The 16,132-nt window shown below is 41.8% G+C and overlaps 1 non-coding gene across 1 annotated transcript; it reads left to right on the top strand.

Moving 5' to 3' along the window:
• Window positions 1-3,789: 3,789 nt before the first annotated feature.
• LOC126274940 (U6 spliceosomal RNA) lies at window positions 3,790-3,896 on the top strand. The gene has a single exon (XR_007550484.1). It is a non-coding gene; the product is annotated as a U6 spliceosomal RNA (small nuclear RNA).
• The last annotated feature ends 12,236 nt before the right edge of the window (window positions 3,897-16,132 follow it).

A 16,132-nucleotide genomic window follows, 5' to 3' on the forward strand; every position in this document is an offset into this window, starting at 1 on the left:
TAGTAAGGGGTTGGACCCCTATTGGCGCGTAATACAGCTGTGAATCTCCTTGGAATACTGGCATGTAATGATTATATAGTCTCCAGTGGAATGTTATGCCACTCCTCGATCAGAACCTCTGCACACGACTGTAGTGACGAGGGCGGCGGATTTCTTCTCCAGAGTCCCCGCTCCAATAGCGCCCGCAACGATTCGATAATGCTCAAGTCCGGGGATTGTGTTGGCGAGGGGAGTCGCTGCAGTTCAGTTGCATGCTCCAGCATGCCCTGGCTATGTTAATGGGTGCATTATAATCCTGAAATATGGCATCGTTGTTGGGGAACAACATCTGAATCATGGGGTGCGCCTTATCACCTAAAATGTTCACATATTCGCTGGCTGTAACAAAGCCTTTTAGAGTAATGATGGCACTAGCAGAACACCATTATATGGCTGCCAACACCATCATACTTCCACCTCCATGATTAACCGTTGCAATCAAGGAGTCAGGATTGTAGGCTTCTATTGGCGTTCTCCAGACGCAAATCCGGCCCTATGTTGGAAATAACGAAAACGTTGACTCGTCGGACCATATGACGTGTTTCCACTGATCAGCCGTACAGGATTTATATTCCTGACGCCATGTTTTACGCTTCTTTGCGTCGGTTGTCGTCACTAATGGTCTCGGTGCAGCAGCTCGTCCACGAGTATTCGCTTTATGTAGGTCTCGGCGGACGGTTTCGATAGATGCTGCGTCTCAAAGATGGCTATTGAGCTCTGAAGTCACTTTAGCCGCCATAGTTTTGTGTTGCTTTGACGTAGTTCGTGTAAGCGTACGACAATGTCTGCCATTTAGTTTTGATTTGCGACCACTGTTACCCCTACACGATGATGTCTCCCCATGTTTTGTGTAGGCTATCATAACTAAGAGACGAGGGCCATGAAAGGGAAGCAGTAGTTTTGGAAGGGAGTGAGACAGCGTTGTAGCCTCTCCCCAATGTTATTTAATCTGTATATTGAGTAAGCAGTAAAGGAAACAAAAGAAAAACTCCACGGAGAAGAAATAAAAACTTTGAGGTTTGTCGCTAACATTGTAATTCTGTCAAACAGCAAAGAGCTTGGAAGAGCAGTTGAACGGAATGGACAGTGTCTTGAAAGGAGGATATAAGATGAACATCAACAAAAACAAAACGAGGATAATGGAATGTAGTCGAATTAAGTCGGGTGATGCTGAGGGAATTAAATTAGGAAATAAGACACTTAAAGTAGTAAAGGAGTTTTGCTATTTGGGGAGTAAAATAACAGGTGATGGTGGAAGTAGAGAGGATATAAAATGTAGACTGGCAATGACAAGGAAAGCGTTTCTAAAGAAGAGAAATTTGTTAACATCGTGTATAGATTTAAGTGTCAGGAAGTCGTTTGTGAAAGTATTTGTATGTAGTGTAGTCATGTATGGAAGTGAAACATTGACGATAAATAGTTTGGACAAGAAGAGAATAGAAGCTTTCGAAATGTGGTGCTACAGGAGAATGCTGAAGATTAGATGGGTAGATCACATAACTAATGAGGAGGTATTTAATAGAACTGGGGAGAAGAGGAGTTTGTGGCACAAGTTGACAATAAGAAGGGACCGGTTGTTCTGAGGCATCAAGGGATCACAAATTTAGCATTGGAGGGCAGCGTGGAGGGCAAAAATTGTAGAGGGAGACCAAGAGATGAATACACTAAGCAGATTCAGAAGGATGTCGGTTGCTATAAGTACTGGGAGACGATGCAGCTTGCACAGGATAGAGTAGCATGGAGAGATGCATCAAACCAGTCTCAGGACTGAAGGCCACAACAACAACAACAACATCATGACTGTTAAAACACTTGCTCCTAAAACATTCAGTAAGTTGGCTGTCTTGGTTACTGATGCTCCAGCTAATAGGGCCCCCACAATTTGCCCTCTTTGTAACTCTGTTAGGTCTTTCATTGCACGTCGTCCTCTGCCTCTGAATACAAAGGCGCGACTCGTGCCTTACCTGCGTTGTTGACCGTCGAACACAACCATCCCATTACTACCGCTGATCACATTATTTTGCCTCTCCCCTGTAGGTGCTTAAATGGTATTCAGACCTCAAAGACTAAACGGTTCTTGCAGTGCACTGGTGAATAAACTAACAACTAACCCTATCAGCGACCTGAGCTTCGGGGAGAAGCGTGACGTGTAGAGGGCCCGCTGGGCGCGTCTTCCTGCTGGGACGGCGCCTCTGGTGGCCAGCACAGCGCCCCGTCGTGAGGTGCCTCCGAGGGCACTCCACAGGCGCCCGCCGGCCATTGTGCCGCCGTATCGATTGTCCTCTTACCGGCTTCTCTCGTCCCATTGTTTGGCGGCTTCCGCAACACAGCATCCAGCGCCTCTGCTCACTTCCTGGTAGCTGCAGGCTGTGGCTAGTCAATAGTTTACCTTGAAGACAATTTTTTTTCCTTTACTGTGTTACCATTGGTGCGCAACTCGTGGTCTCGCGGTAGCGTTCTTGCTCCCCGAGCCCGGGGTCCGGGTTCGACTCCCGGCGGGGTCAGGGGTTTTCACCTGGCCTGAGATGACTGGGTGTTGTTGTGTCGTCTTCATCATCATCATCATCATCATCATCATTTATCCCCATTACTGTCTGAGGAAGGTATCGGCAAACTACCTCCATTAGGACCTTGCCTAGTACGGCGGTGCGGGTCTCCCGCATCGTTCCCCTACGTCAGTCCTTCCATGGAAAAATGTCTGAGGCCGTATACGGAACTTTGATTTTACCCAGGCGTGAACCTCTTCATCTGAAGGAAATCGACAGCCACAAATGACTTTCTTCAGGCCTCTTTAAATATTTAGATCGCATGGGAAGAGACAGGGAGCACCTGTGAGGGGTCCCACACGATGCCAAAGTTGTTTCCAGTACGCTCCAGAAGATTCGCTGGGAAGTCCATACATATCTTCCATACAGTCCCGATCACTCCCCGTGTGGTTTCCGTACTGTTGGAGCCCTGAAGAAAGACATTCGTTGCCATTTGCTTCGGACGAAGACGTTCACGCCAGGGTACAACCACAGCTCCGTAGACAACCTCAAGCATTTTTCCATGAAGGCCCACTGGTCGTCTGAACTCACAGTGGAATAAGTGTATTAATGGCTACGACTATCACTTTTGAAATAATAAGCGGTTTACTTCCTTTTTTTTCATCTGACTCGGTATCCTTTGCCTGTCCCCTACACGGCACAGATTGTCATAGGCTTGGTACGCGCTTTAGGCTAAAACTTTCCTATCGCATTTATTGGAAAGGACTTAGCGAAGATTTCTGAGAAAGATTTTTGCAGTACTGAGGAGTCAAATGTAAACGCACTGTAAGTTTTCGTCAAAACTTGGATATTTTTAAATCTTAGAAATACAATTAGTTCATAAAATTTCATTTAATTTATCATAGTGTGAGATCATTTTAACGTGCTACACCTCTAAATGAAATGAGTGTCGCAAAGTGTACTCGTAAATATATCTGAATGAAACCATGATTGAGACTCGGATTTTGTATCAAACATTTCCTATACGTATGTAGTGCAGACAGGAGAAAAGCATACTACTGAGACTGTGTTTTAACGCCTAACATTAGTGTACATATTTCGGCGCATACCAGCAGATACATGTACCGGGGCAGGGTTTTATCCCCAAAGTATTTACTACCGCAAAGATACACATACACCGGAGCCATCAGCTTTTGAGTGAGGCATTTTGAACACTTCAGAGGGAATTTTATGTCCATTAGCATGTTACCCGTGGTCTATGGACGTACTCGCTTTGGCGGTACATATACTAAAATTGGAACAATACACAGAAGATTAGCATGGCCCCTGCGCAAGGATGACACGCAAAATCGTGAAACGTCAGCCGACACGATAGCTCAGCGTGTTCAGTAAGAGGGCTGCGTGCTCTCTCCAAGGACGACATGCAAAATCGTGAAGCGTTCAGCCAGCATGGTAGCTCAGCGTGTTCAGTCAGAGGGCTGCGTGCTCTCTGCAAGGACGACATGCAAAATCGTGAAGCGTTCAGCCAGCATGGTAGCTCAGCGTGTTCAGTCAGAGGGCTGCGTGCTCTCTGAAATAAAAAAAAAACTGAGTCAAGGAATCAACGATCAACTTGCACAGATGTCTTGTGACATCCACCCAGACCATACGCAACGAACTATATCGAACACTAACTCCCCCCACCCCCAGCCTTCCAAAAAAAGGTAGCATATTTGATTCATAATCGACTTGCACTCGGTCCTGGGATCGAATCACACTGCTGCTTAAATTTCCGTTTATAATCAGCATTGGTGACCAAAGACTTGTGGCATAAGAAGTCACATTCATTCTACCAACGGCAACACCGCGTCTACAGAATACAGTAAGCCTTGGCGTGCTCTCCAGCGTACGGGACAACTACCTTGACTGACGTATGTGTGTCTATAATGGGTGCGTTGAGCCGACAGAGAACATTTCTGAAAAGTAAATGAAAACTTTGATCTTAAACATATTTGTAAAAGAAATTACCCCTAGGTTGTAAGAGTATATGCATGCATGTAAAAGATATAACCTTGCATTATCAGTTATCCTTTTGCAAATAAAATAATAATTGTAGTCCTATGTGTAACTTAAAATTTACCAAATATTTCTATCCGCCATCATATAGAAACTGAAATGCGCTGCACTTTACAACTGTAAATCATTGTGTGACTGAACAACCCAAATCACTCTCACCATTTATCGAGACGCATGCATGAGCGCTCATGCAACACCAAATAACAAAGAATGAGGTTCCCATCAATTAAATTTAGATTTATATTCCTGCAGTTCGTACAAGGTCAAATAATAAGGCAGGCGACCCCAATTAATTTAATTTTGATATACATTCCTACAGAATGTTCTTCCCCTGATTACAGTTAACACTCTCGTCCATTCCTTTTCTTAATATTAGTTTTATTTCCATGCCTGTAAAACGTCGCATGTAGATTTCCCCAGAAAGATGATTTGAAGAGCAAAAAGACAATAGTAGCCCTATTCCTTATGTGCTGCAGAGCAGTAAGGCGGAATCTGCTCTTGATAGGACCATCATGAAAATGACGACGATAATTAGAATCCACTGTAAGTCTGAACGGCTCTTTCTTCTTCCAGGAGGTACCTTGGTACATAAAACGTCCTCCCTTGCCACAGCTGACGTCAAGCAAGAATTGAAAATCTACGAGGAACGAATACACCTGTTTCTCGTGGCCCCAACAGATAAGATCCTGAACACCGCAATTGAAAGGAGATTGGCTTTTTGGTTCAGGAAATTTGCTTGGAGGCTGTCACTGTGAGGTAATAAAACTCTGGAACGTGGCCATGTCACATCATTCTTTTTGTTTGGATATCGAAGTACAGTAGATATGGTATACGCGTCATGTGAACAGAATGTATTTGGTAGTATACAACGTCTGTCCTATCTGGTGTTAATCGTATTCATAAAATCTCTATTTCTGTGTCAATAAAAATAATCTTCGATATGATACACGTCTAATAGGTGGTGGTTCTTAATAGTGTCACCGAGCAATCAGATAATTAAATGTAATTACGTAAAAACACACCAGATATTATTATGACCCACAACATACGGCAATATCGCTTTCCCAATAGAGGTGATGGCTCTTTAAGCGAATTCTCATTTTATTTCATGTACCATATTTTTCGTAACATTTGTAAGATGGCAAGAACTATGCCCCCTACATGAAGTCATTAAAGATCACCTAACTCACGTTGAGCGAACAGTAGGGTTGAACAAAAAATGACTGACAATGTACACTGCATCTTGTAGAGGGTATAGTATGGGTGTATAGAAATATTTAATGTTGGGTGATGGATTTAAAGTAATTCCCACAACATGAAAAAAATTGTGGCAACGAATCAATTTACTGGACTCTAGTTTACCCAAGGGAAACATTTAGAGTCGACCGTGTCTGGCTGGGGAAGCAACAATAGGCAGCTTAGGGTGGCTCAAGCTCTGAGAAAAGGGTAACGCATCGCGACCACCAGCTGCCTTAAGGTGAGTGACAGTGATTGGGTGGTTGACCCTGACTCCATGCTAGTGTACCGGGAAACATGTGAGAAAGCTGCGCAAAGCTTCGGTGGAGCAGTCAACAGAGGTCAAAGTATGCATGTTCGAGACTATAGCAACTTCATGCTGAATACACGGTCTGCAGAGCCTCAAGTAAATCAGGTGAAGAGCGACAGCATGAAATACACCATCCTCCGATGGGAATGTAGGACCAAAGAATTCGAAGTACTCTCCTGGGAGTCAGAATTCCGGAAAAAATTGGTGTTTGTGCAGACGCTAACCTTGATGAGTGGCCTGGGAGGAGCGAAATAGCAGAAGTTGAGAGGAAAGGAAATTTTGTGGGAATTTGTTCACTTCCCAGAGCCGGCATTGGTCGGCACTGGGAAGCGACACATAATTAACGCGACTTGCGCTGCAATTGGCGTAAATGATTTTGCTGGAGGGGAAACCGAGGCGAAGAGTGGACTGTGAGAAGTCTCTGTAGAGGACTTCCATTCCCAGCTTGTGTAGAGTGCGGACGTGGCGTTCTTTGCTCAGCTTGCCTGAGAAAGAGTGAGCATCTCTGCAGTTTAGGACTTTTCAAATATGACGATTGAGCTTGGAGATAGAAAGTTTTGGTTCAGCTATGTAGTGAGCAAGATAGCTAGGAGTGAATAGATGAGTGCAGCCTTGCAGTATCATGAGGTCGGCCAACGTCCACACAACGACGCCACTCTGCCACGCTGTATTCGGTAATATTGCGCCCACTCCGGCCACTGATTAATTCGTTGGATCACGTCGGCAAAGTTTCCATGAGGGTTTCATGGGCCATGTACTGTAGAATTCTTCTCGCACTTCGCATTACGCCTGGGTCAGTTGATAGGAATTACTTTTGAGTTATCGAGCTTTACTCCACGCAAACGCAATTTATTACCACTGCCTGGTAGGAGAGTCATGTAATGTGATTATTGAAGTTCGTGAGTTAAAATAAATTTGTGGTAATCGACTGCATCTGTTTTCAATCAAGTAGTTGAAATCCCAAGTCACCTTCTTAATTAATTTTATGTTCAACATTTGCATCTGGTGTTCAATAGCTGCATATAACATCAATGTGCACCCCTTTTTAATTAATAGTGATCAATTCTGAATCAATTAATGTCCACACTGCCACCACAGTTCAATCATGAGTCACAGGGCCTTATTACTTTCTTTGCATTATCCGATATTGCGGCAGTTTTGCACTCTCTGTTGATGTTAGTCAATTAGCTGGGGTGAATGCACGCCAAAAGCAGATAAGTGACGGGTGGGGTGTTACAATTTAAAGACCATAACTGCATTAAATGACTGTTTCTTATATCGTAATTAATACACGACGTACCTGCTATTCCATCTACTTAAGTCATAGAGAAAAACGGTTTACAATAGCAATGCGTTTCATTTTATTGAGACAAACGAATCAGCGCTTACAGATAATAAGCAGCAAGGACTCGCATCAGAACAGTAAAATATACTTTATGTACGTGGCCGACTTGGGTAATGCTCATTTAACAACAATTTCCGCAAACGAAACGTCATTTTGACATCAAGCACAATATCGACGAACCCAAAGACTTATGACAACGAAGGACACTAATACAGCTGCTCCTCAATTTACTCGCAGCAATTTAAGCTGTCCTCTTAGGTTCCGGCCTATGTGTACACTCAAAAGGTGGCACATATTCTGAAATAAAGAGCCAAATATTTGCGAGAAGGTAGAATACGAATATTATGGTTGCTCGTATACGTGGCAACAATTTAAGCTGTCCTTTTAGGTTTCTGCCTAACCACATACTCGGAAATCGCAAAATGTTAATTTCATGTTTTGTTCTCCGATCAGACTGAATGTAAATAACATCCAATATTGCGGAACGTACTTTTATTACATTCATAAAGAAGTAACAGAACGTGTTAACAACGATAACATGAAAAAGTAGAGAACTGCATGTACTGGGACAGTAACCAACAACTTTCGACACCAGAAACAACAGCGTTACTCATAACGCTAGCATTTAACCATGCTATGTTTAATTGTGGTCTGGATTATCATACTCTCACTTGAAGGCTTGTATCGCTGATGCGTTATTAAGTGATATTTAATGATAATCTGTCTGTGATAAATTTTCATTATTCCTGTTACACTGAAGCGGCATATTACATTATATAAAGCGTTCACATGTCAAAAAGGGCTGAGTGAGATGTGTGTTTCATCACGTCGTTAAATACGATAAAAAATTGTTAGTCTGCACCGTTAAAAAAATTTTTATAGCACATAATGAGTTTCATGGCATATTGACCTGCTATATTGTGACATACATTGTATAATTGCCACCATTTATGTATTTGGCTCCTTGGCTTCAATGTAATATTTTATCTAATTTAAGAACTTTATATTTCCGGCTTCCTACACCAGATGGCGGTTACTGTGTTATAACAAATACTGTTATATTTGATGTCATGTTTTTTGTATATTTTTCTTCTTTTCAGTAATCTGCCACCATTTAACTTCACCTGTTGATTTTTATTCGGACATGTTTTTTAAGTTGTTTGAAAATAACACGCCAGCGTACGTTGACAAGATGTGCATTTCCCCCATGTATTTTTTGCAATGCGTTTTTTAATGTACAATTTTAAAATTGAAATATTCAGTTAATGATTTGCAAGTGTACTTTGGTATTTTGTGGTAATCTATTGGCAAATAAAGATTTGTGAAGTCTTCACGTGACAGACGCCACATAGAGAGCGTTCCAAGACCCTGTCACACCGAGGTCTGCTGTATAGGTGAATGTAAACAATGATTTCAGTTATAGTGATCGCTTCTCAGACTTCGTTACTGATAACTTGATACCAATGTCTGAGTTTAATTTGTACACCACAGGTATGTTCTTTCCAACAGTTGGTTTATACTCAGGAGTATTTGTGGTTTTTGTTTTTATTCGCTGATCGCTATGTAGATTTTTAACTTCCAGCACTGAAGATGATCACTATGTGATTGAAAATCGATTTTGCTATCAATAAACTATCAATATTACGGCCAACGCTGACCTTCCTTTTACAATCTTGTGTGAAGGCATTACCCATCGAAAAATCATTATGTGACAGTTTATTATGTTGTTGTTGTTGTGGTCTTCAGTCTTGAGACTGGTTTGATGCAGCTCTCCATGCTACGCTATCCTGTGCAAGCTCCTTCATCTCCCAGTACTTACTGCAACCTACATACTTCTGAATCTGCTTAGTGTATTCATCTCTTAGTCGCCCTGTACGATTTTTACCCTCCACGCAGCCCTCCAATTCTAAATTTGTGATGCCTTGATGCCTCAGAACATGTACTACCAAACGGTCCCTTCTTCTTGTCAAGTTGTGCCACAAACTCCTCTTATCGCCAATTCTATTCAATACCTCCTCATTAGTTATGTGATCTACCCATCTAATCTTCAGCATTCTTCTGTAGTACCACATTTCGAAAGCTTCCATTCTCTTCTTGTCCATGACCCTACGACTTATGCTAGAAGCTAGATTAAGGAAAGACAAACCTGCATTTCTATCATTTGTAAACCTAGAGAAAGCTTTTGGCAATGTTGCCTGTAATACTCTCTTTCAAATTCTGAAGGTGGCAGGGGTAGAATGCAGGCTATTTACAATTTGTACAGAAACCAGATGACAGTTATGATGGTCAAGGGGTGTGAAAGAACAGCAGTGGTTGCGAAGGGAGTGAGACAGGGTTGTAGCCTCTCCCCAATGTTTTTCAACCTGTATATTGAGCAAGCAGTAAAGGAAACAAAAGAAACATTTGGAATACGTATTAAAATCCATGGAGAAGAAATAAAAACTTTGAGGACTGTTTTCTGTCTTTTATATGGTGTGTAGCCATGTATGGAAGTGAAACATGGAGAATAAATAGTAACTATTTATCGTCCATGTTTCACTTCCATACATGGGTACACTCCATACAAATACCTGCAGAAACGACTTCCTGACACTTAAATCTATACTCAGTGTTAACAAATTTCTCTTCTTCAGAAACACTTTCCTTGCCATTGGCAGTCTACATTTTATATCCTCTCTACTTCGACCATCATCAGTTATTTTGCTCCCCAAATAGCAAACCTCCTTTAGTACTTCAAGTGCCTCATTTCCTAATCTAATTCCGTGAGCATCACCCGACTTAATTCGACTAAATTCCATTATCCTCGTTTTGCTTTTGTTGATGTTCATCTTACATGCTCCTGTTAAGACACTGTCTATTCCGTTCAACTGCTCTTCCAAGTCCTTTGCTGTCTCTGAGAGAAATACAATGTTATCGGCGAATCTCAAAGTTTTTATTTCTTCTCCATGGATTTTAATACCTACTCGGAATTTTTCTTTTGTTTCCTTTACTGCTTACTGAATATACAGATTGAATAACATCGGGGAGAGGCATTTGTAAACACACTGAAGCGCCAAAGAAACTGGTGAACGATTCTAATATCATGCAGGGCCCCAGCGAGCATGCAGAAGTGTTGCAACACAACGTGGCATGGACTCGACTAATGACTGAAGTTGTGCTGGAGGGAACTGACACCATGAATCTGCATGGGTATCCATAATTCCCTAAGCACGTGACAAGTCATTCCAGTTATGCTCAACAATATTCATGTCTCGGGAATTTCGTGGCCAGCGGATGTGCTTAAACTCAGAAGAGTGTTCCTGGAGCCAATCGTAGCAATTCTGGAAGTGTGGGGTGTAGCATTATCCCGGTGGAACTGCCCAAGTCGGTCGGAATGCACAATGATGATTTGCCGGATTCCTGATACCCATGAGTGAAATGGTCATACTGGAAAAGCACCACTTTATAGCTACCTCGGAGACGGTTTGGGCCGCCTATAACAGCACGTTAAAACTTACTTAAATCTTGATAACCCGCCACTGTAACAGAAGTAACCGATCTAACAACTGCGCCAGTCACTTATATGGGCTTTGCCGACCGCAGCGCCGTATTCTGCCTGTTTACATATCTGTATTTGAATATGCATGCCTACACCAGTTTCTTTGGAGCTTCAGTGTATATTTGTACTGAGCCTTTAATAACAGTTATAATGAATTGCATGTTGTTGTCGTTATTGTTATGATTACTGTGAACGTCGATTAAAATTCGGCCCGTAGAAGTAATCAGTGAATCCGCTCCTCATAGTCAATCAGCTCGGACGTAGCTGCCGACAAGGAATATGATGTAGTCCTTGCTCAGTTCGGTTCATTAATTACTGATAGTGTGGGGCGGCGGGTGGAAATTATTTGTAGATTAAATGTTTTGTATTGTAGTGTAGAAAAGATGCATTTCTCGGCACATGCACCGTATGTGGGGCTGCGGGTGGAAATATTTGTTGAATATTAATAAATGTAGAAAAGATGCATTTCCCGGCCGATTCACCACCTGTGGGGCGGCGGGTGGAAATATTGTATATTAATAAATGAATGTCATGTAGTGTAGAAAAGATGCATTTCCCAGCACGTGCACCAATCTGGGACAGCGTATGGAATTTATTGTTATTGAAATGTTCCTATGATTTCATTAATGCTGTTGTTTGCCGTTCTCAACACTGGCTCTCTAACTACAATATTGGCAAACAGAAAGTGATTAAGCAAAACGTGAAGCCTGTAATTAGAATTCCTAGTGCCCACTTTAACTGAGAAATACACTTATAGCTACAGCTTATAGCTCTGAGGAATTAGGAGATTGTCTGGGTTCATAATCAAAAACGATTCACTCGAAAAGGTTCACTATATTCTGAAAGTCACAGACCAAAAAGAATGCACACAATCCAACTACCAGAGCAGTTCAGAGTCTAATGCGCTGATACAACTATAACTGTTCAAATTAAATGTTTAAGTGAATGCTCGACATAATTTGATGATAATGTTCATCAAACGCCACCCTAAATAATGGTAGAATGTCTGTCCCGCGGCGGCACGTGAAAATACGACATACGCAAACTGAAGATAGATCGTGGAAGTCATCGCAGAATTAACACTTCACTCGAAAATGATTTCTTGGCTACGCGTATCCCGAGTAACTTATTAAGGCATCCGAGGCTGTTTGTAGCAATGATACCAACGCGACGAGACTCCAGGCACAGGTGGTGCGCTAATCAGCGTCTGGAGAGAACTGGGGCCTTTCTTAACTCGCACAGCGTTCTTATATACAAAGCCGCAGCGCGGACGGCTAACGGAACGCCTGATTAAATCCGCTCTCCCGACTAGCTGCTGGGCTAGTAATGCACCACATTAAGTTATCAAATAAATCATTGCTTCCTTTGCTGATGGCCAACAAAGCTCTCAATTTAATTGTGCAATCAGCACACAGGGAAGTAATCATAGTAAAAGTCTGACATGGCTAAGTCCAATATTTTGGGCAAGAGAATTAATTTAATTACACCACACACAGTAGACGAGCTCTGAAATTGCCCTTTGGAAATACGCTATCGCTATAGTTTATTAGTTATTCAGGTGAAACTTCTCACATCTTTATGATTATAGCGGATCTCCATTCTACTTAAATTTAAACATCCCAGCTTTATTTATTCATCTACTTAATCTATCTTGCTTCCTTTATTTTTAAGACAAAAACCAGAAAATCATGAATTTCAACTATAATTTTAGTTTGTGAGATCCAGAATACTGTTTCTACTAAATTATTATGCAAAAGGAATCTAAATATAAATTTTTAAGTTTCTAGCTCTTTTCTGTTGCGCCAGTGATTTTTACAGAAAAACCGGTTAAAGTTATTGAACTGATATTCAATACATAGTGATTTAGTATGTAGGCTTGCGTGCCTCAGCGATACAGATAGCCGTACCGTAGATGCAACCACAATGGAGGGTTATCTGTTGAGAGGCCAGACAAACGTGTGGTTCCTGAAGAGGGGCAGCAGCCTTTTCAGTAGTTGCAGGGGCAACAGTCTGGATGATTGACTGATCTGGCCTTGTAACAATAACCAAAACAGCCTTGCTGTGCTGGTACTGCAAACGGCTGAAAGCAAGGGGAAACTACATCCATAATTTTTCCCGAGGGCATGCAGCTTTACTGTATGATTAAATGATGATGGCATCCTCTTGGGTAAAATATTCTGGAGGTAAAATAGTCCCCCATTCGGATCTCCGGGCGGGGACTACTCAAGAGGATGTCGTTATCAGGAGAAAGAAAACTGGCGTTCTACGGATCGGAGCGTGGAATGTCAGATCCCTTAATCGGGCAGGTAGGTTAGAAAATTTAAAAAGGGAAATGGATAGGTTAAAGTTAGATATAGTGGGAATTAGTGAAGTTCGGTGGCAAAAGGAACAAGACTTCTGGTCAGGTGACTACAGGGTTATAAACACAAAATCAAATAGGGGTAATGCAGGAGTAGGTTTAATAATGAATAGGAAAATAGGAATGCGGGTAAGCTACTACAAACAGCATAGTGAACGCATTATTGTGGCCAAGATAGATACGAAGCCCACACCTACTACAGTAGTACAAGTTTATATGCCAACTAGCTCTGCAGATGACGAAGAAATTGAAGAAATGTATGATCAAATAAAAGAAATTGTTCAGATAGTGAAGGGTGACGAAAATTTAATAGTCATGGGTGACTGGAATTCGGTAGTAGGAAAAGGGAGAGAAGGAAACGTAGTAGGTGAATATGGACTGGGGCAAAGAAATGAAAGAGGAAGCCGCCTGGTAGAATTTTGCACAGAGCACAACTTAATCATAGGTAACACTTGGTTCAAGAATCATAAAAGAAGGCTGTATACATGGAAGAAGCCTGAAGATACTGACAGGTTTCTGATAGATTATATAATGGTACGACAGAGATTTAGGAACCAGGTTTTAAATTGTAAGACATTTCCAGGGGCAGATGTGGACTCTGACCACAATGTATTGGTTATGACCTGTAGATTAAAACTGAAGAAACTGCAAAAAGGTGGGAATTTAAGGAGATGGGACCTGGATAAACTAAAAGAACCAGAGGTTGTACGGAGCTTCAAGGAGAGCATAAGGGAGCAATTGCTAGGAATGGGGGAAAGAAATACAATAGAAGAAGAATGGGTAGCTTTGAGGGATGAAGTAGTGAAGGCAGCAGAGGATCAAGTAGGTAAAAAGATGAAGGCTAGTAGAAATCCTTGGGTAACAGAAGAAATATTGAATTTAATTGATGAAAGGAGAAAATATAAAAATGCAGTAAATGAAGCGGGCAAAAAGGAATACAAACGTCTCAAAAAAGAGATCGACAGGAAGTGCAAAATGGCTAAACATGGATGGCTAGAGGACAAATGTAAGGATGTAGAGGCTTATCTCACTAGAGGTAAGATAGATACTGCCTACAGGAAAATTAAAGAGACCTTTGGAGAAAAGAGGACTACTTGTATGAATATTAAGAGCTCAGATGGAAACCCAGTTCTAACCAAAGAAGGGAAAGCAGAAAGGTGGAAGGAGTATATAGAGGGTCTATACAAGAGCGATGTACTTGAGGACAATATTATGGAAATGGAAGAGGGTGTAGATGAAGATGAAATGGGAGATACGATACTGCGTGAAGAGTTTGACAGAGCACTGAAAGACCTTAGTCGAAACAAGGCCCCCGGAGTCGACAACATTCCATTGGAACTACTGACTGCCTTGGGAGAGCCAGTCCTGACAAAACTCTACCATCTGGTGAGGACGATGTATGAGACAGGCGAAATACCCTCAGACTTCAGCAAGAATGTAATAATTCCAATCCCAAAGAAAGCAGGTGTTGACAGATGTGAAAATTACCGAACTATCAGTTTAATAAGTCACAGCTGTAAAATACTAACGCGACTTCTTTACAGACGAATGGAAAAACTGGTAGAAGCCGACCTCGGGGAAGATCAGTTTGGATTCCGTAGAAATGTTGGAACACGTGAGGCAATACTGACCCTACGGCTTATCTTAGAAGTTAGATTAAGAAAAGGCAAACCTACGTTTCTAGCATTTGTAGACTTAGAGAAAGCTTTTGACAATGTTGACTGGAATACTCTCTTTCAAATTCTGAAGGTGGCAGGGGTAAAATACAGGGAGCGAAAGGCTATTTACAATCTGTACAGAAACTAGATGGCAGTTATAAGAGTCGAGGGACATGAAAGGGAAGCAGTGGTGGGGAAGGGAGTAAGACAGGATTGTAGCCTATCCCCGATGTTATTCAATCTGTATATTGAGAAAGCAGTAAAGGAAACAAAAGAAAAATTCGGAGTAGGTATTAAAATCCATGGAGTAGAAATAAAAACTTTGAGGTTCGCCGATGATATCGTAATTCTGTCAAAGACAGCAAAGGACTTGGAAGAGCAGTTGAACGGAATGGATAGTGTCTTGAAAGGAGGATATAAGATGACCATCAACAAAGGCAAAACGAGGATAATGGAATGTAGTCGAACTTAGTCGGGTGATGCTGAAGGTATTAGATTAGGAAATGAGACGCTTAAAGTAGTAAAGGAGTTTTGCTATTTGGGGAGCAAAATAACTGATGATGGTCGAAGTAGAGAGGATATAAAATGTAGACTAGCAATGGCAAGAAAAGCGTTTCTGAAGAAGAGAATTTTGTTAACATCGAGTATAGATTTAAGTGTCAGGAAGTCATTTCTGAAAGTATTTTTATGGAGTGTAGACATGTATGGAAGTGAATCATGGACGATAAATAGTTTGGACAAGAAGAGAATAGAAGCTTTCGAAATGTGGTGCTACAGAAGAATGCTGAAGATTAGATGGGTAGATCACATAACTAATGAGGAAGTACTGAATCGGATTGGGGAGAAGAGAAGTTTGTGGCACAACTTGACCAGAAGAAGGGATCGGTTGGTAGGACATGTTCTGAGGCATCAAGGGATCACCAATTTAGTATTGGAGGGCAGCGTGGAGGGTAAAAATCGTAGAGGGAGACCAGGGGTGACTACACTAAGCAGATTCAGAAGGACGTAGGTTGCAGTAGGTACCGGGAGATGAAGAAGCTTGCACAGGATAGAGTAGCATGGAGAGCTGCATCAAACCAGTTTCAGGACTGAAGACCACAACAACA

This window comes from Schistocerca gregaria, chromosome 5 (assembly GCF_023897955.1).
Source record: "Schistocerca gregaria isolate iqSchGreg1 chromosome 5, iqSchGreg1.2, whole genome shotgun sequence".
Taxonomy (NCBI): Eukaryota; Metazoa; Arthropoda; class Insecta; order Orthoptera; family Acrididae; genus Schistocerca; species Schistocerca gregaria.